The 25,274-nt window shown below is 45.6% G+C and overlaps 1 protein-coding gene across 4 annotated transcripts in view; it reads left to right on the top strand.

Moving 5' to 3' along the window:
• The window catches only part of LOC135513916 (semaphorin-4C-like), a 98,716-nt gene that overhangs the window by 7,626 nt on the left and 65,816 nt on the right, over positions 1 to 25,274 (top strand). The window contains exon 1 of one of the 4 annotated variants that reach the window (XM_064936927.1): positions 17,833 to 17,947. The exons of the other annotated variants lie outside the window; for them this stretch is intronic. The gene's annotated coding sequence lies outside the window, so the exon portion shown is untranslated. Of the gene's footprint in view, positions 1 to 17,832; positions 17,948 to 25,274 lie in introns of those variants that run through there. 4 annotated transcript variants of the gene reach the window in all.

Below are 25,274 nucleotides of genomic sequence, written 5' to 3'. Positions count from 1 at the left end.
AGACAGAAAGAAATGGAGTGAGGGAGGGTAGACAGAAAGACATGAAGTGAGGGAGGGTAGACAGAAAGACATGGAGTGAGGGAGGGTAGACAGAAAGAAATGGAGTGAGAGAGGGTAGACAGAAAGACATGGAGTGAGGGAGGGTAGACAGAAAGACATGGAGTGAGGGAGAGCAGAGAATAGTCTTGCACATAGGTTCTGAGAGTTAGATAAGGCTGCACCAGCAGTCAACAATTCCACCATCAATCTCCGACCAAGCTCTCTCCCTCTGCTTTCCTCTCTTTTCTCTCTCCTTTTCTCTTTCTCCCACAATCCCTGTATTTGTAATAGACCCTATCCTGTACCTCCCTCCCTCCCTCCCCCCCTCCCTCCCTCCCTCCCTCCCTCCCTCCCTCCCTCAGCACATAGACACACTGACTCGTGGCATATGGAACAGTATATCTGGGAGATTATTTTTTGTGCCTATTAAGCAGTCTCTTTTATTCCTGAAAAAGGAGACAGAAAGGCAAACGGTGTTATTATTATGATATTTTACCAGCACTGAGCCCAGGTCAGGCCCATAGTGGCAGGAGACCTAGACCGTTGGTAGCCGGGAGGGGTGAGTTAGTTATTTTGTGCTCGCCCCCTCCTGCTAAGCTCTTAAACCTGCTGCTTCTACACATCAAAAAATCAATAAAGTGTCTCTTTAAAAGCGGCCTGAGAAATAATGGATGAGAGAGACCGAAATGCAGATGGATACCTCCCATCGGTTACCTTTCCACCTCTGTTCTACCTCTTTTTACCCCCTCATCCTCTCTCTTCCTCCTCTCCCTCCCTCTTCTGCTACCCCCCCCCTCTCTCTCTCTCTCTCTCTCTCTCGCTCTCTCTCTCTCTCTCTCTCTCTCTCTCTCTCTTCCTCCTCTACCTCTCCCTCCCTCTTCTGCTACCTCTCGCTCTCTCTCACTCTCTCTCGCTCTCTCTCTCTCTCTCTGTGCCTGGGAAGCATTTAAGGGGGCCAACCTGTTAAGTTAACACATTCAGTTTGTCCCCTATTAAAACGCTGTGTTCCAGCCTCCGCTGTGCTGAGGTCTATCTACTTATGAACCGTGATTTGTGTGCCAGGATTCAATTCTTTAAATTTGTCATTCGCTCCCTGTGGGAGAGGGCCCTGTTTTTAATTAATTTATGTTGAATGACATATGCTGTGTGTTTCTGTCTGTGTGTGGTGCTCACATTATTTGGGGTGTGTGTGGCAGTCGGCAACCCAGCAGGGTCTCATGGGTGCGGCCGGTGTGTGTGTGTGAGTGTTGTCTATGTGTGTGTGACCTACTGTGCTGTACTATGTTGTACTATGCTGTGTGGACGTTTCCTTTGTTCTGCTGTGTGTGTTGCTGGTCGTCGACTGCTCCATCCGGGGGTAACATTACCACTGTCTGCTACGCAATGTAGCGAGCCGCCCTGCAGAGAGAGAGAGAGCGCTGTATTGAGTCTTGTTTCTCTGTGCTGTATGACAGTGCTCATAGTGTTTCTCTGTGCTGTATGACAGTGCTCATAGTGTTTCTCTGTGCTGTATGACAGTGCTCATAGTGTTTCTCTGTGCTGTATGACACTGCTCATAGTGTTTCTCTGTGCTGTATGACACTGCTCATAGTGTTTCTCTGTGCTGTATGACAGTGCTCATAGTGTTTCTCTGTGCTGTATGACACTGCTCATAGTGTTTCTCTGTGCTGTATGACAGTGCTCATAGTGTTTCTCTGTGCTGTATGACACTGCTCATAGTGTTTCTCTGTGCTGTATGACACTGCTCATAGTGTTTCTCTGTGCTGTATGACACTGCTCATAGTGTTTCTCTGTGCTGTATGACAGTGCTCATAGTGTTTCTTTGTGCTGTATGACAGTGCTCATAGTGTTTCTCTGTGCTGTATGACAGTGCTCATAGTGTTTCTCTGTGCTGTATGACAGTGCTCATAGTGTTTCTCTGTGCTGTATGACAGTGCTCATAGTGTTTCTCTGTGCTGTATGACAGTGCTCATAGTGTTTCTCTGTGCTGTAGGACAGTGCTCATAGTGTTTCTCTGTGCTGTATGACACTGCTCATAGTGTTTCTCTGTGCTGTATGACAGTGCTCATAGTGTTTCTCTGTGCTGTATGACAGTGCTCATAGTGTCTGTTGTTTGAGCTCCATGGTACATCACCAGCTGATGGACACCCTCCTATGGTGTTGTGCACTGCACAGATTGTATGTGAGCGTGTGTCTCTCACGGTGGTTTATCTACAATTGAAATGTGGCTGTGAGTGTGTGCTTGTGAGTATGTGTGTGCGTGTACGTCGTGTGCATTGTGACTTCAGCAAGACCACAGTGCCTTATCGACAGGTTTATGAGTCCTTTTCAGTGTGTTTTTCTCAGAAGGTGAATTAAGATGCAGAGTCACTGATAGACTGAGTCATCCTGACAGCAGCAGGGAGGGAGAGGGCTGAACGACTGTACACGCGGATCCCCATCTATTGATCTTGATTTCCCCTCTCTCTCTCTCTCTCTCTCTCTCTCTCTCTCTCTCTCTCTCTCTCTCTCTCTCTCTCTCTCTCTCTCTCTCTCTCTCTCTCTCTCTCTCTCTCTCTCTCTCTCTCTTCTCTCTCTTCTCTCTCTTCTCTCTCTTCTCTCTTCTCTCTTCTCTCTCTCTAGCTTTTTATGTTCGTTACAATGAAGTCATTTTTGTGCTTTTAATGATGTAACTATTGGGCCTATAAAAGTATTTTAAAATAAAACATCTCTCACACACCAGCCTGCTGTCCTCAATCCCACCTGGCCCATGCACAATGAGAACATCATGAGAGGTGGTGGTGTGATTCAGTGTATTGGACCAGTCAGCCCAGTAGCAGCAGCAGTATATAGCAGAAGCAGTATATAGCAGAAGCAGTATATAGCAGAAGCAGTATATAGCAGCAGCAGTATATAGCAGCAGCAGTATATAGCAGTAGTAGTATATAGCAGCAGCAGTATATAGCAGCAGCAGTCAATAGCAGCAGCAGTATATAGCAGCAGTAAATAGCAGCAGCAGTATATAGAAGCAGTATATAGCAGCAGCAGTATATAGCAGCAGTAAATAACAGCAGCAGTATATAGCAGCAGCAGTATATAGGAGCAGCAGTATATAGGAGCAGCAGTATATAGCAGCAGCAGTATATAGCAGCAGCAGTATATAGCATCAGCAGTCAATAGCAGCAGCAGTATATAGCAGCAGTAAATAGCAGCAGCAGTATATAGCAGCAGCAGTATATAGCAGCAGTAAATAGCAGCAGCAGCATATAGCAGCAGTAAATAGCAGCAGCAGTATATAGGAGCAGCAGTATATAGGAGCAGCAGTATATAGGAGCAGCAGTATATAGCAGCAGCAGTATATAGCAGCAGCAGTATATAGGAGCAACAGTATATAGCAGCAGCAGTATATAGCAGCAGCAGTATATAGCAGCAGCAGGATATAGCAGCAGTAAATAGCAGCAGCAGGATATAGCAGCAGTAAATAGCAGCAGCAGTATATAGCAGCAGCAGGATATAGCAGCAGCAGGATATAGCAGTATATAGCAGCAGCAGGATATAGCAGTAAATAGCAGCAGCAGGATATAGCAGCAGTAAATAGCAGCAGCAGCAGGATATAGCAGCAGCAGGATATAGCAGCAACAGTCAATAGCAGCAGCAGTCAATAGCAGCAGCAGTCAATAGCAGCAGCAGTATATAGCAGCAGCAGGATATAGCAGCAGTAAATAGCAGCAGCAGTATATAGCAGCAGCAGAATATAGCAGCAGCAGGATATAGTAGCAGTATATAGCAGCAGCAGGATATAGCAGCAGCAGAATATAGCAGCAGCAGTATATAGCAGCAGCAGGATATAGCAGCAGCAGGATATAGCAGCAGTGAATAGCATATAGCAGCAGCAGTATATAGCAGCAGCAGGATATAGCAGCAGTAAATAGCAGCAGCAGTATATAGCAGCAGCAGGATATAGCAGCAGCAGGATATAGCAGTATATAGCAGCAGCAGGATATAGCAGCAGCAGGATATAGCATCAGTAAATAGCAGCAGCAGTATATAGCAGCAGCAGGATATAGCAGCAGCAGGATATAGCAGTATATAGCAGCAGCAGGATATAGCAGCAGCAGGATATAGCAGCAGTAAATAGCAGCAGCAATATATAGCAGCAGCAGGATATAGCAGCAGCAGTCAATAGCAGCAGCAGTATATAGCAGCAGTATATAGCAGCAGTATATAGCAGCAGCAGGATATAGCAGCAGCAGGATATAGCAGCAGTAAATAGCAGCAGCAGTATATAGCAGCAGTATATAGCAGCAGTATATAGCAGCAGCAGGATATAGCAGCAGCAGGATATAGCAGCAGTAAATAGCAGCAGCAGTATATAGCAGCAGCAGGATATAGCAGCAGCAGGATATAGCAGCAGTAAATAGCAGCAGCAGTATATAGCAGCAGCAGTATATAGCAGCAGCAGAATATAGCAGCAGCAGGATATAGCAGCAGCAGTATATAGCAGCAGTATATAGCAGCAGTAAATAGCAGCAGCAGGATATAGCAGCAGGATATAGCAGTAGCAGGATATAGCAACAGCAGGATATAGCAGCAGCAGTATATAGCAGCAGTAAATAGCATCAGTAAATAGCATATAGCAGCAGCAGTATATAGCAGCAATATTAGCAGCAGCAGTATATAGCAGCAGCAGTATATAGCAGCCGCAGTAAATAGCAGCAGCAGTATATAGCAGCAGCAGTATATAGCAGCAGCAGTATATAGCAGCAATATATAGCAGCAGCAGTATATAGCAGCAGCAGTAAATAGCAGCAGCAGTATATAGCAGCAGAGGAGGAAATGTAGAGAGGAGGTCCGCAGGGGAGCTGGCCCGGAGCCAATGGTCGAGCCCGGAGCGGGAGTATATAGCAGCAGCAGTATATAGCAGCAGCAGGATATAGCAACCGCAGTATATAGCCAGGCCGCAGTAAATAGCAGCAGCAGGATATAGCAGCAATATATAGCAGCAGCAGTATATAGCAGCAGCAGTATATAGCAGCCGCAGTATATAGCAGCCGCAGTAAATAGCAGCATCAGGATATAGCAGCAGCAGGATATAGCAGCAGCAGCATATAGCAGCAGCAGTATATAGCAGCCGCAGTATATAGCAGCCGCAGTATATAGCAGCAGCAGGATATAGCAGCAGCAGTAAATAGCAGCAGCAGTATATAGCAGCAGCAGTATATAGCAGCCGCAGTAAATAGCAGCAGCAGTATATAGCAGCAGCAGGATATAGTAGCAGTATATAGTAGCAGCAGGATATAGCAGCAGCAGAATATAGCAGCAGCAGGATATAGCAGCAGCAGTATATAGCAGCAGTATATAGCAGCAGTAAATAGCAGCAGGATATAGCAGCAGGATATAGCAGTAGCAGGATATTATATGCAGTAAAAGGAGATTGCAACAATATATAGCAGTAGCAGGATATAGCAACAGCAGGATATAGCAGCAGCAGTATATAGCAGCAGTAAATAGCATCAGTAAATAGCATATAGCAGCAGCAGTATATAGCAGCAGCAGTATATAGCAGCAATATTAGCAGCAGCAGTATATAGCAGCAGCAGTATATAGCAGCCGCAGTAAATAGCAGCAGCAGTATATAGCAGCAGCAGTATATAGCAGCAGCAGTATATAGCAGCAATATATAGCAGCAGCAGTATATAGCAGCAGCAGTAAATAGCAGCAGCAGTATATAGCAGCAGTATATAGCAGCAGCAGTATATAGCAGCAGCAGTATATAGCAGCAGCAGGATATAGCAGCCGCAGTATATAGCAGCCGCAGTAAATAGCAGCAGCAGGATATAGCAGCAGCAGTATATAGCAGCAATATATAGCAGCAGCAGTATATAGCAGCAGCAGTATATAGCAGCAGCAGTATATAGCAGCAGCAGTATATAGCAGCCGCAGTAAATAGCAGCATCAGTATATAGCAGCAGCAGCATTAAGCAGCAGCAGTATATAGCAGCCGCAGTAAATAGCAGCAGCAGGATATAGCAGCAGCAGTATATAGCAGCAGCAGTATATAGCAGCAGCAGTATATAGCAGCCACAGTAAATAGCAGCAGCAGTATATAGCAGCAGTATATAGCAGCAGCAGTATATAGCAGCAGCAGCATATAGCAGCAGCAGTATATAGCAGCCGCAGTAAATAGCAGCAGCAGGATATAGCAGCAGCAGGATATAGCAGCAGCAGCAGCATATAGCAGCAGCAGTATATAGCAGCCGCAGTAAATAGCAGCAGCAGTAAATAGCAGCAGCAGTATATAGCAGCAGCAGTATATAGCAGCCGCAGTAAATAGCAGCAGCAGGATATAGCAGCAGCAGGATATAGCAGCAGCAGGATATAGCAGCAGCAGCATATAGCAGCAGCAGTATATAGCAGGCGCAGTAAATAGCAGCAGCAGGATATAGCAGCAGCAAGATATAGCAGCAGCAGGATATAGCAGCAGCAGGATATAGCAGCAGCAGGATATAGCAGCTGCAGGATATAGCAGCAGCAGTATATAGCAGCAGTAAATAGCAGCAGCAGGATATAGCAGCAGGCAGCAGCAGTATATAGCCTCAGCAGTATATAGCCTCAGCAGCATATAGCAGCAGCAGTATAGATCAGCAGTATATAGCATATAGCAGCAGTATATAGCATATAGCAGCAGCAGGATATAGCAGCAGAGGCAGTAATTGGAACTGGTCTATTGATTTATTGGCAAGCAGGATAATGTGGTGTTAGGGTTCTCTCCCATCGCTTATTCAATCAATGGACTGCACAGGAGGGCAGCGCTTAGCTTAGCACAGGAATCTCTCTCTTCATCTTCCTCTCTCTCTCAATCTCTCTTACCATCTCCCTCTGTTTCTTTCTTTCCAAATCTCAAAGGGTGGCTACATTGAAGAATCTCAAATATAAAATATCCTCTGTTGTTTATAAAGGGCCAGCCAATACTTTTTATTCTTCTAGATTGATACATACCACAACATCCTCCTCTTGTCTCCTAGTGGTTGCTGTCTTTTGAAAGAGGAGAGAAATTTCCGATCATTACTGAGGGCCTTTCGCAACTTAAACAGCATTTAATAGCTGGCGTTAACTTTAACTTCTTATGGATGGGGGCAGTATTGAGTAGCTTGGATGAATAAGATGCCCAGAGGTGCCCAGAGTAAACTGCCTGCTACTGAGTCCCAGAAGCTAAGATATGCATATTATTAGTAGATTTGGATAGAAAACACTCTGAAGTTTCTAAAACTGTTTGAATGATGTCTGCGAGTATAACAGCACTCATATCGCAGGCATAAAACCTGAGAAAAAAACCAACCCGGAAGTGGGAAATCTGAGCTTTTTAGGTTTTCAACTCATTGCCTATCGACGATACAGTGGGATACTGGTCATGTTGCACTTCCTAAGGCTTCCACTAGATGTCAACAGTCTTTAGAACCTTGTTTGATGCTTCTACTGTGAAGTGGGGGGGAATGAGAGGGGAATGAGTCAGAGGTCTGCCAGAGAGCCACGAGATGGCCACGCTCGTTCACGTGAGTGCGAGCTCTGTTCCATTGCATTTCTACAGACAAAGGAATTCTCCGGTTGGAATATTGTTGAATATTCATGTTAAAAACATCCTAAAGATGAATTCTATACATCGTTTGACATGTTTCTATGGACTATAACGCTCCAAGTGATAGCGCATCATGAATTTGGATTTGTGAACTGAACGCGCTCACAAAAGGAGGTATTTGGACATAAATTCTGGACATTATCGAACAAAACAAACATTTATTGTTGAACTGGGATTCCTGGGAGTGCATTCTGATGAAGATCATCAAAGGTAAGTGAATATTTATAATGCTATTTCTAACTTCTTTTGACTACACAACATGGCGGATATCTGTTTGGGTTGTTTTGGTCTCTGAGTGCCATACAGATTATAGCATGGTGTGCTTTTTCCGTTAAAAAAAATTGTAATCTGACACAGCGGTTGCATTAAGGAGAAGTGTATCTATAATTCCGTGCATAATAGTTGTATCTTTTATCAATGTTTATTATGAGTATTTCTGTAAATTGATGTGGCTCACTGCAAAATCACCGGATGTTTTGGAACTACTGAACGTAACACTCTAATGTAAACTGAGATTTTTTTTGATATAAATATGAACTTAATCGAACAAAACATACATCTATTGGGTAACATGAAGTCCTATGAGTATCATCTGATGAAGATCAGAGGTTAGTGATTAATTTAATCTATATTTCTGCTTTTTATGACTCCTCTCTTTGGCTGGAAAAATGGCTGTGTTTTTCTGTGACTTGGCTCTGACCTACCATAATCGTTTGGTTTGCTTGCACTGTAAAGCCTTTTTGAAATCGGACACTGTGGTGGGATTAACAAGAAGTGTATCTTTAAAATGGTGTAAAATACTTTTAATTATGGGATTTCTCTTGTTTTGAATTTGGCGCCCTGCACTTTCACTGGCTGTTGTCATATCGATCCCGTTAGCGGGATCTCAGCCCAAAGAGGTTCATCATTTCACACAGTGCATTCAGGACATTGATTCTCTAAGCTCTCCCCCACTGTAAATTGATAAGAGAGAGGGAGAGAGAGAAAATGAGAATGAGAGCAAGAGATATAGAGAGGAGAGAAAGAGAGGAGGACTGTGTTAAAGTGTTTTATCTGATCACAGAGTCTGCCTCTAGTCCATCAGCTACTCAGTTACAGACCCACTGATTCCATCATAACCTGAAATATACCCGGTGTACTCGTTGGGATGGTGTGCATCTAAAATGGCACCCTATTCCCTACTGTCAAATCTACTGCACGAGACCGTGCATTTCAGGAAGTATTCAGACCCCTTCCACATTTTGTTACGTTATAACCTTATTCTAAAATAAAAAATGTTCCTCAGCAATCTATACACAATACCCCATAATGAAAAAGCGAAAACAGGTTTTTAGAAATGTTTGCAAATGTAGTAAAATAAAAAAACAGATACCTTATTTACATAAATATTCAGACCCTTTTCTATGAGACTCGTAATTGAGCTCAGGTGCATCCTGTTTCCATTGAACATCCTTGAGATGTTTCTATAACTTGATTGGAGTCCACCTCTGGTAAATTCAATTGATTGGACATGATTTGGAAAGGCACATACTTGTCTATATAAGGTCCCACAGTTGACAGTGCATATCAGAGCAAAAAGCCATGAGGTCAAAGGAATTGTCCGTAGATCTCCAAGACAGAATTGCGTCAAGGGACAGATCTGGGGAAGGGTAGCAAAAAATATCTGCAGCATTGAAGGTCTCCAAAAACACAATGTCCTCCATCATTCTTAAATTAAGGTTTGGAACCATCAAGTCTCTTCCTAGAGCTGGCCACTCGGCCAAACTGAGCAATCGTGGGAAAAGAGCCATGGTCAGGGAGTTGGAGATGGAATAACCTTCCAGAAGGACAACATTCTGCAGCACTCCACCAATCAGGCCAGTATGGTATAGTGGCCAGAGGAAAACCACTCCTCAGTAAAAGGCACATGACAACCCAAAGTTTGTTTGCCAAAAAGGTACCTAAAAGGTACCTAAAGGACTCTCAGACAATGAGAAACAAGATTCTCTGGTCTAATAAAACCAAGATTGAACTCTTTGGCCTGAATGCCAAGCGTCACAACTGGAAGAAACCTGGCACCATACCTACAGTGAAGCATGGTGGTGGCAGCATCATGCTGTGGGAATGTTTTTCAGTGGCAGCGTCTGGGAGACTAGTGAAGATCAAAGGAAAAGATGAACGGAGCTAAAGTACAGAGAGATCCTTGATGAAACCCTGCTCCAGAGCGCACAGGACCTCAAACTGGGGCCTTCAAGCGGGACAATGACCCTCAGCACACAGCCAGGACAATGCAGGAGTGGCTTCGGGACAAGTCTCTGAATGTCCTTGAGTGGCCCAGCCGGAGCCCGGACGTGAACCTGATCGAACATCTCTGGAGAGACCTGAAAACAGCTGTGCAGTGACACTCCCCATCCAACTTGACAGAGCTTGAGAGGATCAGCAGGTAGCCTAGTGGTTAGAGCGTTGTGCCAGTAAGCAAACGGCTGCTGGTTTGAATCCCCGAGCTGACGAACTAAAAATTTGTCGTCCTGCTCCTGAACAGGGCAGTTAACCTACTGTTCCCCAGTAGGCTGTCATTGTAAATAAGAATTTGTTATTAACTGACTAAAAAATGTGAGAAACTCCCCAAATACAGGTGTGCCAAGCTTCTAGTGTCATACCCAAGAAGACTCGATGCTGTATTTGCTCCCAAAAGTGCTTCAACCAACAACAAAAAAGTCAAGGGGTCTGAATACTTTCCGAATACACTGTATAGGGAATGGGTTGCCTTTTGGGACGCAGATATTGAGAACGACACTCACGATGAAGTTGCACTTGGGCTGGAAGGCATATGTTCCACAGGTGGGTGTTGTTGTAGCGCTGCAGGAAGCGGATGTAGTTGAAGCTCCTTCTGTGGGAGGGGAGATTAGAGGAGAATGAAGCCATGTGGAGACTGAAGGGTGTCTTTAGGGCCGCAACCATGGACTAGGAGGTTAGACCAGGAATATAGATTAAGGCCTCAAGGTATGCAGTGTTACTGATTTTCTCTTCTCCCTGGTTAATTATTTTAATTAGTCTCATGTAATTGATTGATTCATATCATTGATTGGGCACAGAGACCACTCTGTTGTTGCCCCAGGTCTGAATCAGAGACTGATTTGAAGAGAAAGGATGAAAAACAGCATTGCTGCCGACCAGTGGAGGTTCTAGCTTGTATGGCTCCCTGGGGAACCGCCCCTTCAGCACCTGTCACGTTCGTCGCAAGGATCGGACCAAGGCGCAGCGTGGTAGCGTGACATTCTCTTTCAATGAATGAAACACTTAACAAAACCAACAAACGAAACGTGAAGCTATACAGCTTAGTTCAGACAGGCAACTAAACATAGTCAAGATTCCACAACACAAATGTGGAAAATTTGAAAATTCTCAACATGAACAGTGGAGGCGACTCCGGGATGCTGGCCTAGGCAGAGTTGCAAAGAAAAAGCCATTTCTCAGACTGGCCAATAAAAAGAAAATATTAAGATGGCCAAAAGAACACAGACACTGGACAGAGGAACTCTGCCAAGAAGGCTAGGATCCCGGAGTTGCCGCTTCACTGTCGACGTTGAGACAGGTGTTTTGCGGGTAATATTTAATGAAGCTGCCAGTTGAGGACTAGACACTCTAATGTACTTGTCCTCTTGCTCAGTTGTACACCGAGGCCTCACACTCCTCTTTATATTCTGATTAGATCCAGTTTGCTCTGTTCTGTGAAGGGAGTAGTACACAGTCTTGTATTGAATCTTCAGTTCTCTTGGCAATTTCTTGCATGGAATAGCCATAAAAAAATCAGCAATTTCCAGCTACAATAGTCATTTACAACATTAGCCATGTCTACACTGTATTTCTGATCAATTTGATGTTATTTCAATGGACAAAAAAATGAGCTTTTCTTTCAAAAACAAGGACATTTCTAAGTGACCCCAAACTTTTGAACGGTAGTGTAAATAGAAATAAAAAAGATCATCAAATTATTACACTATAGCCCTATTGCTAACAACAAACACACAAATAATACTTAATTGCACAAATCCTATATCACACAAATACACATAGAATAACACACTTATAAAGAAGAGAACCTTATTAGTACACTATTGCACTTCAAACAAGAAACACACAAACTAAATTGCACAACTGCCATCTAAACCCTGACCTTTCTTGCCTTCCTTAATGCAATGTCATCAATTTCATCATCATCATCAGAAATCTGCCCAGCAATTGCATGGTTAATACTGACGAGAGCAAGGCCACAAAGGCATTCCTGTGACATGGTGGAACTAGGATTTGATGAGCTTCAGCTTTGAAAAGCTCCTCTCTGCTTCAGCTACGGTCACTGGAAGAGTAAGACAATTTCCGAGAGCTCCCTTTCGTGTATAAATATCAGCAGCTCAACCAGGGTCATGGTCTTCCATGGCAAGTCAGGCAAGTTCTCTGCCATCCAAGTCTGAGTGTTCTTTATAGTGCAGTGTCATACTAAGGGCCAAACATTGTTCTGTCAGCTCCTCATTTGAGAGACTTTGGAATGTTGACACCACTCCAAACTTCTCTCCCACATTTTCCAATGTGGGAAATCTTTCCTGAAGGGCTGAGGTTGCAGCATCAACAATAACATTGAAAAATGTCACCTCCAGCTTCTTCAGGGCATCACTCAAGTCTCATCAAATGATTCATATGAAAAGTGCTGCTTTGTGGATCTCAGCCCTTTTTGTTGTACATTGGCCTCTACATTCATACCCTCACAAATATCCTTGGCTGAAGTTTGTGCAGTAATATAGCCTGTTGCCCTGTAGTTGCTGAGACGTCTCTGTCTTTCTGAGAAGACTGGCTGCAACATCCACATGCATACTGGGAGATTGCATCAGCTTGCTCACATGTTGGATCTGGCTTAAGATGTCATACCACATCACTGTACAGATGGTGAAGCGGTATGATCCCACCTCCTCTGGCAAGGACTGGACCTCAATCTTTATCACAGGGTCTTTGATTTGATCCCTCACCTCAATCAGTGCCTCTCTCACCGCTGCTGCCTGATACCTCAGTGTCTCTCTCACCGCTGCTGTCTGATACCTCAGTGTCTCTCTCACCGCTGCTGCCTGATACCTCAGTGTCTCTCTCACTGCTGCAGTCGGATACCTCAGTGCCTCTCTCACCGCTGCTGTCTGATACCTCAGTGCCTCTCTCACTGCTGCTGTCTGACACCTCAGTGCCTCTCTCACTGCTGCTGTCTGACACCTCAGTGCCTCTCTCACCGCTGCTGCCTGATACCTCAGTGCCTCTCTCACCGCTGCTGCCTGATACCTCAGTGTCTCTCTCACCGCTGCTGCCTGATACATCAGTGCCTCTCTCACCGCTGCTGCCTGATACCTCAGTGCCTCTCTCACCGCTGCTGCCTGATACCTCAGTGCCTCTCTCACCGCTGCTGCCTGATACCTCAGTGCCTCTCTCACCGCTGCTGTCTGATACCTCAGTGCCTCTCTCACCGCTGCTGTCTGATACCTCAGTGCCTCTCTCACCGCTGCTGTCTGATACCTCAGTGCCTCTCTCACCTCTGCTGCCTGATACCTCAGTGCCTCTCTCACTGCTGCTGTCTGATACCTCAGTGCTTCTCTCACCGCTGCTGCCTGATACCTCAGTGCCTCTCTCACCTCTGCTGTCTGATACCTCAGTGTCTCTCTCCCTGCTGCTGTCTGATACCTCAGTGCCTCTCTCACCGCTGCTGTCTGATACCTCAGTGCCTCTCTCACCTCTGCTGTCTGATACCTCAGTGTCTCTCTCCCTGCTGCTGTCTGATACCTCAGTGTCTCTCTCACCGCTGCTGCCTGATACCTCAGTGCCTCTCTCACCGCTGCTGTCTGATACCTCAGTGCCTCTCTCACCGCTGCTGTCTGATACCTCAGTGCCTCTCTCACCTCTGCTGTCTGACACCTCAGTGTCTCTCTCACCGCTGCTGTCTGATACCTCAGTGCCTCTCTCACCGCTGCTGCCTGATACCTCAGTGCCTCTCTCACCGCTGCTGCCTGATACCTCAGTGCCTCTCTCACCGCTGCTGCCTGATACCTCAGTGTCTCTCTCCCTGCTGCTGTCTGATACCTCAGTGCCTCTCTCACCGCTGCTGTCTGATACCTCAGTGTCTCACTCACCGCTGCTGCCTGATACCTCAGTGCCTCTCTCACCGCTGCTGTCTGATACCTCAGTGCCTCTCTCACCTCTGCTGTCTGACACCTCAGTGTCTCTCTCACCGCTGCTGCCTGATACCTCAGTGCCTCTCTCACTGCTGTCTGATACCTCAGTGCCTCTCTCACCGCTGCTGCCTGATACCTCAGTGCCTCTCTCACCGCTGCTGCCTGATACCTCAGTGTCTCTCTCACCTCTGCTGTCTGACACCTCAGTGTCTCTCTCACCGCTGCTGTCTGATACCTCAGTGCCTCTCTCACCGCTGCTGCCTGATACCTCAGTGCCTCTCTCACCGCTGCTGCCTGATACCTCAGTGCCTCTCTCACCGCTGCTGCCTGATACCTCAGTGTCTCTCTCCCTGCTGCTGTCTGATACCTCAGTGCCTCTCTCACCGCTGCTGTCTGATACCTCAGTGTCTCACTCACCGCTGCTGCCTGATACCTCAGTGCCTCTCTCACCGCTGCTGTCTGATACCTCAGTGCCTCTCTCACCTCTGCTGTCTGACACCTCAGTGTCTCTCTCACCGCTGCTGCCTGATACCTCAGTGCCTCTCTCACTGCTGTCTGATACCTCAGTGCCTCTCTCACCGCTGCTGCCTGATACCTCAGTGCCTCTCTCACCGCTGCTGCCTGATACCTCAGTGTCTCTCTCCCTGCTGCTGTCTGATACCTCAGTGCCTCTCTCACCGCTGCTGTCTGATACCTCAGTGTCTCACTCACCGCTGCTGTCTGATACCTCAGTGCCTCTCTCACCTCTGCTGTCTGACACCTCAGTGTCTCTCTCACCGCTGCTGCCTGATACCTCAGTGCCTCTCTCACTGCTGCCTGATACCTCAGTGCCTCTCTCACCGCTGCTGCCTGATACCTCAGTGCCTCTCTCACCTCTGCTGTCTGACACCTCAGTGTCTCTCTCACCGCTGCTGCCTGATACCTCAGTGCCTCTCTCACTGCTGTCTGACACCTCAGTGTCTCTCTCACCGCTGCTGTCTGATACCTCAGTGCCTCTCTCACCGCTGCTGCCTGATACCTCAGTGCCTCTCTCACCGCTGCTGCCTGATACCTCAGTGTCTCTCTCACCTCTGCTGTCTGACACCTCAGTGTCTCTCTCACCGCTGCTGTCTGATACCTCAGTGCCTCTCTCACCGCTGCTGTCTGATACCTCAGTGTCTCACTCACCGCTGCTGTCTGATACCTCAGTGCCTCTCTCACCTCTGCTGTCTGACACCTCAGTGTCTCTCTCACCGCTGCTGCCTGATACCTCAGTGCCTCTCTCACTGCTGCCTGATACCTCAGTGCCTCTCTCACCGCTGCTGCCTGATACCTCAGTGCCTCTCTCACCTCTGCTGTCTGACACCTCAGTGTCTCTCTCACCGCTGCTGCCTGATACCTCAGTGAACTCTCTCACTGCTGTCTGACACCTCAGTGTCATCTCTCACCGCTGCTGTCTGATACCTCAGTGCCTCTCTCACCGCTGCTGCCTGATACCTCAGTGCCTCTCTCACCGCTGCTGCCTGATACCTCAGTGCCTCTCTCACCGCTGCTGCCTGATACCTCAGTGTCTCTCTCCCTGCTGCTGTCTGATACCTCAGTGCCTCTCTCACCGCTGCTGTCTGATACCTCAGTGTCTCACTCACCGCTGCTGCCTGATACCTCAGTGCCTCTCTCACCGCTGCTGCCTGATACCTCAGTGTCTCTCTCAACGCTGCTGCCTGATACCTCAGTGCCTCTCTCACCGCTGCTGCCTGATACCTCAGTGTCTCTCTCACCGCTGCTGCCTGACTCTTCAGTGGCTCGACACTCTTAACTTTACTCTTCCACCTTGTCTCAGTCCACATCTTCAAAGTTATGTCCACATGTTTTTTCAAGATGGCCCATCACTGTGTGGAGGCTGAGAACAAGGTGTACAGTTTGTGTAAGATGCCAAAGTAACCTGTGGCATCGACAGAACTTTTAGCAGCATGAGCCACAACCAGGTTCAATGTGTGAGCGCCACATGGCACAAATAGAGCTCTTGGATTAATTTCCAGGAGTCTGGCTTGGACACCTTTGTTTTTTTCTCATGTTGGCCCCATTATCATCAGACTGTCCTCTGCAGTCCTCAAAATACATTTTCAGCTCCTCTAATCTTTTGAGAATCAGGGATGCCAAATGTTGGCCTGTGGACTCCTCTGCCTCCAAAACCCCCATAAACCCCCCTTCACTAACACTATTCTGATTACAACTAACAACTGTTCAGTGTGGCTGACATCTGAGGTGCAATCTAGAATGATAGAGAATCATTTAGCCAGCTTGATGTCACACAACGTTATTGAAATTACCTTGCTGCTCAACAAATCAATGAGTTTGTTCTGTATTTGGTGGCCAAGGTAGCTGGTGGTGCGACTCGAGGTCCCTTTTTGGACACGGTTAAGGTGCTCTTTCATGACTGGATCAAATTGTGCCATCAGTTCAACCTCTTTGAGGAAATGTCCATTTGATGGAGAGTACAGTGTTTCTGTGTGTCCTCTTAGTGACAGATTTCTAATTGCCAGAGACTGCACAATAGCAGTCAGACGTGTCAACACCTCTCTCCATCTTATCCTCTCAGCCTCCGAAAGTGCCACTCATGCTTATCAATTGATTCCCCTTTTTTGATCCTCATTGCCAGTTCTTTCCATGTTTTCATGCAGTTTTGGTGTTCTGGACTGCTGTCATGTGAAGTCAGCAAAGAACGTGCATGTTTCCAGTCTGTCAGTCCTGAGTTTGATCAATTAATTTTCTTCTTAGAAAAGAGTTTGCAGCAGAAGCAGAAGAGGCTGTTGTTTCTTTCAGAATGCACCAACCAACTTCTAGGGATTTTTTCAACACTCACCCAGGGCTTCCTGAATACTGGTGGTGGCAACTTCTTCCATCACTCTCATTCCTTGGGAAAACAAAGTTAGGTGGTACCTCACTTGGTCCTCTGCAAACTAGTTGTGTCCAAATTCTGTCAGTCAGAACTGAAGATCAGTCAGCAGGGTCTGTAGACAGTGGTTCATCCTCAGCAGCAGGATTTGGTGGGGATACTGCTACAGGCATTTCTAATGGAGAACACATGGGCATTAGTTTACACACGTTATTCACAGCATTTATAGTGGTGGAACATCACACATACATACCCAGTAATAATAAAACCATCATTGTTACCTACAATATGGAAACTTAAAACTTTGCAAAAGGGAAATGATTTATTTTGTTTATGTTATGCAGGGATGCACACATGAACACGTGCGTACAAACACACCTGAAGAATCCTGCTGGGGAGAAGTGGAAGCAAATGGCTCTTCATCCTCATCCTCAGACAACATTTTTGAAGACACCTGTGTGGGTGGCTCCTCATCCTCATCCTCAGACAACATTTTTGAAGACACCTGTGTGGGTGGCTCCTCATCCTCAGACAACATTTTTGAAGACACCTGTGTGGGTGGCTCCTCATCCTCATCCTCAGACAACATTTTTGAAGACACCTGTGTGGGTGGCTCCTCATCCTGAGGCTCCGAGATCAACTCTGAAGACACCTGTGTGGGTGGCTCCTCATCCTGAGGCTCCGAGATCATCTCTGAAGAGGCCTGTGTGGGTGGCTCCTCATCCTGAGGCTCTGAGATCATCTCTGAAGAGGCCTGTGTGGCTGAGGAGGTGATGGCTCCTCATCCTGAGGCTCCGAGATCATCTCTGAAGAGGCCTGTGTGGCTGAGGAGGTGATGGCTCCTCATCCTGAGGCTCCGAGATCATCTCTGAAGAGGCCTGTGTGGCTGAGGAGGTGATGGCTCCTCATCCTGAGGCTCTGAGATCATCTCTGAAGAGGCCTGTGTGGGTGGCTCCTCATCCTGAGGCTCCGAGATCATCTCTGAAGAGGCCTGTGTGGCTGAGGAGGTGATGGCTCCTCATCCTGAGGCTCTGAGATCATCTCTGAAGACACCTGTGTGGGTGGCTCCTCATCCTGAGGCTCCGAGATCATCTCTGAAGAGGCCTGTGTGGGTGGCTCCTCATCCTGAGGCTCTGAGATCATCTCTGAAGAGGCCTGTGTGGCTGAGGAGGTGATGGCTCCTCATCCTGAGGCTCCGAGATCATCTCTGAAGAGGCCTGTGTGGCTGAGGAGGTAGATGCCTCCTCATCCTGGCCAGTGCCAGAGGGTGCTCCAAAATATTTCAGTGCCCCTGAATTTGCATTGAAGTACAGTATATGAGTCTGACACCCTAGATACATTTGTTGAACAATTAAATATACATGTCATAATGCACAATTTATCAACATTTTGTAATAGGAACCAAATTAACCATACAACCTCCTGGACTAATTCTAGCTATAAGACACCCCAAAAGACTCAATATATTACAAAATATACAAAATATCAGCATAATCTTTTAAGTTAGCCTACAGCATTGGAAATTCCCCTTGCTGAGCTCTGGACCTAGTCAATACAATCACAGAAAACCTTTATGATGTCACCTCAATGAAAGTTAACCAAATTAATAATGTGCTAGTTTTTGCTGCACATTATCACGATGAAGCTGTGTGGAATTATATCCAATGTTATGTAAGCTAGTTGGACAGAAAACGGAATATTGTTGCCCTATGTGTAATAGCATAGCAAGCAACATAGTATCATAGGCTAACAAACACTAGCCTATTTCATTACATACATAATATACTCATGAAGAGATGACATAGCTGCATACCTTTATCTTTTGCACATTTCTCCTCTTTGCTCTTTTTCCTAGACTGGACACCTGATGGTTTAGACCTTTTCTTATCCATTTGTGTTGATTTGGCACTCGAGCATCAATACATTACCCGTCCCCCAACACTGTCAACCAAGAGTCAAGACTAAACCAATTCACCTTGGTGGTGTGCAGACTGTTTTTATATTATTCTTAACGATTTTGCACAAACCAGAAAAGAATGCAACAATATGTCTGTGAAACTATATATTCACAGTATTGTTAATTAATTGTGGTTTATTTGGTAGCATTTTGTAGTGTGACTGATTTTACTAATTGCATTAGTACCGTACAAAGTTAGAGGTGCTCTATGTGATAGATTCCCCCGCTCCCCCTACCTCATGCTTCCAGTGAGGAGACCTGAGGTCAACCTACCCCCACCCCCCTTCCCATCTCATACTTCTGACTGGGAGACCTTCCCAGGCAGTAGCCTGCCTAGCTCACAAGCTAGAATCAGGGCGCCCACTCTGACGAGGTTAATCAACCCACAGTCCCACACGGTGACCTGATATCATTGATGTGACGTGCAAATGAGCGATAGAAAACAGATCGAGAAAATGTCACCATTCCATGGGCGCCACGGGCGAGATGCTACCTTGGGTGGTGGCCTATGTCGCCCATACCTAAATCCATACCTAAACCCATACCTAAATCCATACCTAAACCCATACCTAAATCCATACCCAAACCCATACCCAAACCCATACCTAAACCCATACCTAAACCCATACCTAAACCCATACCTAAACCCATACCTAAATCCATACCTAAACCCATACCTAAATCCATACCCAAACTAATACCCAAACCCATACCTAAACCCATACCTAAATCCATACCTAAACCCATACCTAAACCCATACCTAAACCCATACCTAAATCCATACCTAAATCCATACCTAAACCCATACCTAAACCCATACCTAAATCCATACCTAAACCCATACCTAAACCCATACCTAAATCCATACCTAAACCCGTACCTAAACCCATACCTAAATCCATACCTAAATCCATACCTAAACCCATACCTAAATCCATACCCAAACCCATACCCAAACCCATACCTAAACCCATACCTAAATCCATACCTAAACCCATACCTAAACCCATACCTAAACCCATACCTAAATCCATACGTAAATCCATACCTAAACCCATACCTAAACCCATACCTAAACCCATACCTAAACCCATACCTAAACCCATACCTAAATCCATACCTAAACCCATACCTAAACCCATACCTAAACCCATACCTAAATCCATACCTAAACCCATACCTAAACCCATACCTAAACCCATACCTAAATCCATACCTAAATCCATACCTAAACCCATACCTAAACCCATACCTAAATCCATACCGAAATCTGCCGCTGCTGCTGACCTCTAGGCCCTTGTTGTATTTTGCACCAGACAGTTTCGAGGCCACTGTTGTATAGATGAACTATGTCCCAAATGACACTCTCATACATATTGCATTTCTCATCAAAAGTAGTGCACTATAAAGGGAATGGGGTGCCATTTGGGCCTCACAAATGGTGTTACATGTTAGATGGTGGCTGCCTGTTTCTGTAGAATGGGTGCCCACGAGACAGAGTGTGAAACAGAGAGAGCGAGCCAAAGGCCTGGTTGTGTTCTAGGCTGTTGGTCAGCCTCTAACTGTTCATCATCAGGCAGGAGATGTGACCCAGCCACGCGTGGAGGAGAACAACATCCCCTGTGCTCTTTAACCAGCTCCCTCCCTCACAATACACACACACACTTCTTTCTACCTGTTCTCCTCCCTGCAACAAGGCTAGAAGGGAACCATCCTTCTTCTGTCAGAAGGAACAAATCTGTCGGTGTGTCTGCGGTCCCCTTCTTGTCTGTCCTCCTCCTCTACCCCATACACCACACCACTCCACACCGTTACCCTCTGACAGATCACCCCCACACAACCCCTTTGTGTCTGTGTTCTCCCACAGCCCTGTATCCACATAGGCCACCCATTGTGTTGGAGAAGGCCTCGCCATCTATTAAGGAGCTAAAGGAACAGACGGAGAGGAGAGGAGGAAGTGAGGGAGAGAGGGATGGGCTGTTTGTTATTGGGGGTATTAATAAAGATGACCTAATCAAGGGCCTTTGAGTGTGTGCAGCCCTGCCTCTCTATCTCTCTTCATTCTCCTCTCTTCCGTTCTCTCGCTCCTCTCATTTCCCTGTGTGTCTTTGTCCCTTGTTCCTTGTCCTTCTGTCGGCCTCATACTTTTCTTCTTGAGTGTGCTCTCAGCCTCCCTCTCCCTGGCAAACACTCTCAGCTTCTGTCATACTTTCTCCCTTTTTAGTATGTGTGTGTGTGTGTGTGTATGTGTGTGTGTGTGTGTGTGTGTGTGTGTGTGTGTGTGTGTGTGTGTGTGTGTGTGTGTGTGTGTGTGTGTGTGTGTGTGTGTGTGTGTGTGTGTGTGTGTGTGTGTGTGTGTGTGTGTGTGTGTGTGTGTGTGTGTGTGTGTGTGTGTGGCAGTAGATAGATGATGCCCCCCCCCCACTACTTCCCTATGAATGTGATAATGTGTTTATTACAGCTGAGATGAGACAGAGACATAAGGGAGCTGTGAGACTGTAGTCATGTGACCAGTATTCTGTCGTTAGCCTGCTGTGCTGCTGCAGCCTGTTATCCTGTACGCTCTATAGTACATTATAAACCGGATGGTTCGAGCTCTGAATGCTGATTGGCTGAAAGCTGTGCTATAGCAGACCGTATACCATGGGTATGACCAAAAATGACTTTTCACTGTTCTAATTACATTGGTAACCAGATTGAGTCGTGCATAAGAACAGCCCTTAGCCGTGGTATACTGGCCATATACCCCCTCGCTTAAGTACCTCTCTGTCACTGAAGCAGCTGTCCAGGGGGACACCCTGGGAGGCAGCAGACACATGACATCACCACAACACCCTGCTCTGGAGTCACCCCGGCGCAGCGCCGATCACACAGCCACAAAATATAGGTGTTTGTTAGATCCAATGTTTCACAAAGCAATTCAACACTATTTGCAGTGTGCACTAAAGATGAATTAAGCACTAACGTTTACGCTGTATTTTTTTTGCCACCTACTTATTTTGTATTTGTGAACTCATTCAGGAGAGCAGAACCTCTACTCAGGCACCTGTTGACTCTGCATAGAGCCTGTAGGGAGATCTGTTGTTGTTGTTCATTCACTGGTCCTAGCCTTGTAACATATACCGTCCTAAACCTCTCTCTTCTGTAGTTCACCGTTCTCTCCCTCCTGACACAGAAAGAACATGGATTCTTTTGTCATATATCTTTTTTTATCTCAGCAGGATTTTCCTGTGATAAGGAAGGGAGAGAGAGGAGCGGATGCGGTCGGAGAGAGATGGAGAGAGAGCAATAGAAAGCCAGGGACATATGGAAAGGGGAAGAAAGGAGGGCTGAGAGTGATGGAGAGAGAGTGAGGCAGAAAGATGGAGAGAGAGAGGGATACAGAGGTTGTATGTCCAGAGGGGAGTGGGTATGTCCAGTGTTAACTAACTAAAGGTATGGCAAAAGAGCAGTGGGCATGTCCAGTGTTAACTAACTAAAGGTATGTCCAGAGGGGAGTGGGTATGTCCAGTGTTAACTAACTAAAGGTATGTCCAGAGCAGTGGGCATGTCCAGTGTTAACTAACTAAAGGTATGTCCAGAGCAGTGGGTATGTCCAGTGTTAACTAACTAAAGGTATGTCCAGTGTTAACTAACTAAAGGTATGTCCAGAGCAGTGGGCATGTCCAGTGTTAACTAACTAAAGGTATGCTCAGAGCAGTGGGTATGTCCAGTGTTAACTAACTAAAGGTATGCCCAGAGCAGTGGGCATGTCCAGTGTTAACTAACTAAAGGTATGTCCAGAGCAGTGGGTATGTCCAGTGTTAACTAACTAAAGATATATCCAGAGCAGTGGGTATGCCCAGTGTTAATTAACTAACTAAAGGTATGTCCAGAGCAGTGGGTATGTCCAGTGTTAACTAACTAAAGGTATGTCCAGAGCAGTGGGCATGTCCAGTGTTAACTAACTAAAGGTATGTCCAGAGCAGTGGGTATGTCCAGTGTTAACTAACTAAAGGTATGTCCAGTGTTAACTAACTAAAGGTATGTCCAGTGTTAACTAACTAAAGGTATGTCCAGTGTTAACTAACTAAAGGTATGTCCAGAGCAGTGGGCATGTCCAGTGTTAACTAACTAAAGGTATGTCCAGAGCAGTGGGTATATCCAGTGTTAACTAACTAAAGGTATGTCCAGAGCAGTGGGCATGTCCAGTGTTAACTAACTAAAGGTATGTCCAGAGCAGTGGGTATGTCCAGTGTTAACTAACTAAAGGTATGTAAAGGTATGTCCAGTGTTAACTAACTAAAGGTATGTCCAGTGTTAACTAACTAAAGGTATGTCTAAAGTATGTCCAGTGTTAACTAACTATGTCCAAAGGTATGTCCAGTGTTAACTAACTAAAGGTATGTCCAGAGCAGTGGGCATGTCCAGTGTTAACTAACTAAAGGTATGTCCAGAGCAGTGGGTATGTCCAGTGTTAACTAACTAAAGGTATGTCCAGAGCAGTGGGTATGTCCAGTGTTAACTAACTAAAGGTATGTCCAGTGTTAACTAACTAAAGGTATGTCCAGTGTTAACTAACTAAAGGTATGTCCAGTGTTAACTAACTAAAGGTATGTCCAGTGTTAACTAACTAAAGGTATGTCCAGAGCAGTGGGTATGTCCAGTGTTAACTAACTAAAGGTATGTCCAGTGTTAACTAACTAAAGGTATGTCCAGAGCAGTGGGTATGTCCAGTGTTAACTAACTAAAGGTATGTCCAGAGCAGTGGGCATGTCCAGTGTTAACTAACTAAAGGTATGTCCAGAGCAGTGGGCATGTCCAGTGTTAACTAACTAAAGGTATGTCCAGAGCAGTGGGTATGCCCAGTGTCCAGAGCAGTGGGTATGCCCAGTGTTAACTAACTAAAGGTATGTCCAGAGCAGTGGGTATGCCCAGTGTTAACTAACTAAAGGTATGTCCAGAGCAGTGGGCATTTCTCCACTGGGAATTTGTTTGGCTTTACTTTTGTTATGAGGGAAATATTCAGATAAATCTCCAACAGCCTTGGGCCTTGTTGTGAAAAGACTAACGCTGAAGCCAAGACATTAGCATGAGATCCTCCCACTTATGTAAACACTCTCACACACACTCTCTCTCTGAACACACAGACTCACTCACACATGAGTGCACAAACATATAAACATACACAGATATGGTATCAACAGATTAACATACAGTACCCAGTCAAAGGTTTAATTATTCGTTTTTTTTCTTTATTTTTTACTATTTTCTACATTGTAGAATAATTGTGAAAATGTCAAAACTATGAAATAACACATATGGAATCATGTAGTAACCAAAAAAGTGTTAAACAATTCAAAATATGTTATATTTCAGATTCTTCAAAGTAGCCATCCTTTGCTTTGATGACAGCTTTGCACACTCTTGGCATTCTCTCAACCAGCATCATGAGGTAGTCACTTGGAATGCATTTAAATTAACAGGTGTGCCTTGTTAAAAGTTAATTTGTGGAGTTTCTTTCCTTAATGCATTTGAGCCAATCAGTTGTGTTGTGACAAGGTAGGGGTGGTATGCAGAAGAGCCCTATTTGGTAAAAGACCAAGTCCATATTATGGCAAGAACAGCTAAAATAAGCAAAGAAAAACGACAGTCCATCACTACTTTAAGACAGGAAGGTCATTCAATACAGAAAACTTCTTCAAGTGCAGTCACAAAAACCATCAAGCGCTGTGATGAAACTGGCGCTCATGGGGACCACCACACGAATGGAAGACCCAGAGTTACCTCTGCTGCAGAGGATAAGTTCATTAGAGTTACCAGCCTCAGAAATGGACAATTAAATGCACCTCATATTGCAGACCCAATAAATGTTTCACAGAGTTCAAGTGACAGATACATCTCAACATGAACAGTGAATCAGGCCTTCGTGGTTGAATTGCTGCAAAGAAACCACTACTAAAGGACACCAATAAGAAGAATAGCTTGCTTGGGCCAAGAAACACGAGCAATGGACATTAGACTGGTGGAAATCTGCCTTTGTTTAACACTTATTTGATTACTACATGATTCCATATGTGTTATTTCATAGTATTGATGTCTTCACTATTATTCTACAATGTAGAAAATAGTAAAAATAAAGAAAAACCCTTGAATGAGTAGGTGTGTCCAACCCTTTGACTGGTCCTGTATATAAGGGCCCTGCTCTAAATGTACATTATGTATTGTATTACTCACATACACATTTATGCTCTCTTCCTCAGTCTCAAATCCATTGCACACGTACACACTCTTTCTCAGACCTGAGCGTTTTTCCTTGATTTTTCCCCTGAGCCAGAGGGTCAGAGATGGTCGTTTCTGGGGCAGAAAGACAGCAGGTGTTTCCCAAATGACACCCTGTACCCTGGTAAAAAAGTAGTGCACTATATAGGGAATAGGTTGCCATTTGTGATGCATGGCAGAGTGCTAATCTTAGCACATAAATCAGGATCCTGTGAATAATTGGAAGCACTTAAGAGCGAGAGGTGAAAGACCAGAGCTGAAGGAGACTTTTGGACAAAGGAGGCACAGATCCTTGTTGTCCTGGCTCGTTTAGGAGGCACACATCCTTGTTGTCCTGGCTC

This window comes from Oncorhynchus masou, chromosome 25 (genome assembly GCF_036934945.1).
Source record: "Oncorhynchus masou masou isolate Uvic2021 chromosome 25, UVic_Omas_1.1, whole genome shotgun sequence".
Lineage (NCBI taxonomy): Eukaryota > Metazoa > Chordata > Actinopteri > Salmoniformes > Salmonidae > Oncorhynchus > Oncorhynchus masou.
This window is presented reverse-complemented; position numbering and strand designations above follow the sequence as displayed.